Source organism: Sceloporus undulatus, chromosome 2 (genome assembly GCF_019175285.1).
Source record: "Sceloporus undulatus isolate JIND9_A2432 ecotype Alabama chromosome 2, SceUnd_v1.1, whole genome shotgun sequence".
Taxonomy (NCBI): Eukaryota; Metazoa; Chordata; class Lepidosauria; order Squamata; family Phrynosomatidae; genus Sceloporus; species Sceloporus undulatus.
The window spans coordinates 180,934,468-180,937,968 of record NC_056523.1 but is presented as its reverse complement, the minus strand read 5'-3'; positions in this window follow the sequence as shown (position 1 = coordinate 180,937,968).

Genomic DNA, 3,501 nt, shown 5'->3' with positions numbered 1-3,501 from the left:
GCTCTGGCGGTGACGGTGGTCCGGCGAGGAGGCAGAGGGGGCGTGTCATGACCCCACCCTGTGGAAATATGGGATTTGTACTTTGGTGTGATATTCAGCTTGGTCTGTCAAAGAGCTCCACCAAATTACAAATCCTAGGACTTTGTAGTCATTACAGTTAAAGTGCTGTCAAACTGCTTTAATTTTGCAGTGTGGATACACTATAAGATAGTCCCAAGCCTGTCAAATCTGAGACTAAAATCAGATTCATCACACATCCCCACTCAGGACATCTGACTTAGCATTTACTTTCCCTTTTATTCTCACACAATGGTGGCTTCTTTAAAGTTCTGACTACAATGCAACACAGAGCCACTGCCCCATTGATCTAGGACCCGCTCTCCCTTTGTCCTCACAGCAGCATTATGAGGTGGGTTAGGAACTAGTCTGATGCCAGTTGGGTGGCAACATGACAGAACTGTGCCAGGACACTCTCCCTGGCCAATCAGTGGCTGGGTGGGTCAGGTGGGTGGGTCTGTACTAGGATGCCTCCTTGCACAATGTCTGTAAAAGAACTTAAGCTGCCATCTGTCAGGGATGCTTTGATTAAGATTTCCTGCATAGCTGGGGGTTGGACTGGATGGCCCTTGTGGTCTCTTCCAACACTATGATTCTATGATTCTATCATTCAAATTGAAATTCTCTTCCAAACTTGAAACCAAAGGCCATGGTGTTTCTTAAACTGGTGGAGGTGGAGATCAATGGGAGATGTGGTTTGACCAGAGTTGGATGAAAAGGTGGCACTGGAGGTGTATGAGTGGTGGGCTAATGGGGAGCAACTGATTTTTTGGGGGGGGGGGGGTTTCCTGACAAAGGATGGAATTGGCCTTCCTCCCCATCTTTACATTTAGAGACTGGGTGGCCATCTGTTGGTGGTGCTTTGATTTAGATTTCTTGCATGACAGGGTTGGACTGGATGGCCCTTGCGGTCTCTTCCAACTCTATGATTCTATGATTCTGTAATTCCCAATTCCACCATTATTCAAATGAGACTTTTCTGTAGCTTTTGCTATGAGCGATCTGCTCGTTCCTGACTTTGGACTCTGCTTTTTCTCATTTTGGAACAGATGTGTGCCACCCTGAGATATTGTGATATTGGGGTTTGGGAATATAAATGTAAATATAATACATAAAGTGAGCAAGTATCCCAGGTGTGGAGAGCCAGTGTGGTGTAGCGGTTTGAGTGTTGGACTACAACTCTGGAGACCAGGGCTTAATTCACAGCTCAGCCATGAAACCCACTGAGTGACCTTGGGTAAGTCACATGCTATCAGCCACAGGAAAGGCACTGGCAAACCTCCTCTGAACAACTATTGCCAAGAAAACCCTATGATAGGGTCAACATAAGTCTGAAACAATTTGAAGGCACACAACACACAATCCCAAGTGTGGTTCTTTACTGGTGTTGACTCTGGACTGTGAGACACTGCTAAGGTGACTGGCCTGGAAACAGGACACACAATTAGTCTCTCTCTCTCTCTCTCTCTCTCTCTCTCACACACACACACACACACACACACACATATATGTGGAAACATAATCAATCAGAAATGCTGCATATGTGTTTGCTCAGAGTAGTGGCATCACTAGAATTGGCTTCACCCAATGCAATAACTCATGTTATCAGCCCCTGCCATTGACCTCCTCCCATATCACACCATTCAGAATCCTTAGTAATGTTTTTTGTACTAAAGTTACTCATAAATCATAACTCCCATATATCACTGAATGTAATGGTAATAGTTGTGATATAAAACAACTAGCATATATGTATGTATGTATTTATACACCTCTAAATTATAATATCATGTGCACAGACTAAATGTATCTACATGTACATAGTTGTTTGTGGCTAAAGGGAATATTTGGTGAGATGTGGCATTTTTAAAGAATATTTTAAAATGAATAAAATTTTAAATGTTTTCAACAATTAAATTTTTAAATTTTTAAATTAAAAAACCCTGAGGCCTCTCCTTTCTCCTCCCACTGAGTCTTGCCATAGTCTCTTCCACTGAGCCCCAGCATTTTAAAGGGATTCATTCAAACACCACAGCCCATGTCTGCAAAAAGGTAGCTGTCTGGGGGGGCAGTGGAATCACCTCTTAGGGTTTCACCTGATGTGATCTGAACCCTTTGCACCCCTCAGTGATGCTCCTGGCTCAGAGTGTACCTGAAGAAAGAGAGAAAGAGAGCTATTTAGACTAAACAGGATGCTCCTATGCTCCCCATTGCTGTTTCAGCTATGTAATGTCATGCAGTGCAACACAAGACAAAAAGTGCTGTGTGATAACAAGTCGACCAGAATTGTACAATACCATACCATTTGTCATACAAAGATGCACAACCTATCAAGCCATGGGCATTATACCGTTCAGCAGAAAATAATGATGAACAGGAGAGCAGGTCTGTGCAATTCCACAATATGATAAGGAGTACATGATGATCAATGACATTCTGTGAGGTTACTGACATGTGGCATGAGATACCACACGGTACAATTTAACAGCATAATACAGTGCTGCTCAAAGCGGTGAACCACAGGACTGCTGCAAAAGTAGGGCCAATCCATTTGCTGAGTAGAGATGGTACAATGGTACCAGGCCTGGCAGTTGCTGGGAGGCAACATGTAATAACAGACATATAGAGCAACCTTTCCCAACCTTTATAAAGAGGCATAAAACTCTATGCCGCCTTGTTAATGGAGAAACTTGGATCAGTTATTCATTTATTTATAGTCTCCTCCTCTGTCACAAGGCGACATGCAGAAATGTCCTCTTAACTGAGTAAAGAAGACCTCAATTTTTGCCACACAGTATTCCTTCTTAAACACATTGTACTTTGAACAAAAAATAAGATGTGAGCCCGTAGTAACACCTTTATATCGTCTCTCTACTGTCCTATTGTATGTTTGGTTTATACTGTATGTTGGGTTATAATGTTATAAAAATGGGATTTAATATAAAGGTAATTTTTGAGTCAGTTAATGGCTCACAGTCACCTAGTGAGCATGACAGCTGAACAGAACCTGGATTTCCACTCTGACCACTACATCATACTGATCCCAGGGAAGAGACCTCAAATGAACCTTCTGCATCAAGACCTTTCAGGTTTTTTTAAAAGCCCTGGATAGGAAAGATACCTCCATGGAAAATTCCCAGGAGCTGAGGTCAGCTGGTGTAGTAAACACACTGAGCAGATGGACCAATGCAGGCTGAGATCCTACATCACCCTCTTAGTCACAAATGTATAACTAGTGGCTTGTCTACACATAAGTAATAAGCAAATTGCTGCTGATTTTCACACATTCCCATCGACGTTTATCTTCACTTTCCTGCACAAACTCATATCTTTCCTCCCTCTGCTGAAGCAGACGCCTAGCCACACGTGCGATAATGAGCATTTCTGCAGATTTCCAGTATAAACCAGTACTCCATTTAAAACCATGAATACTTTTTCTGTGGA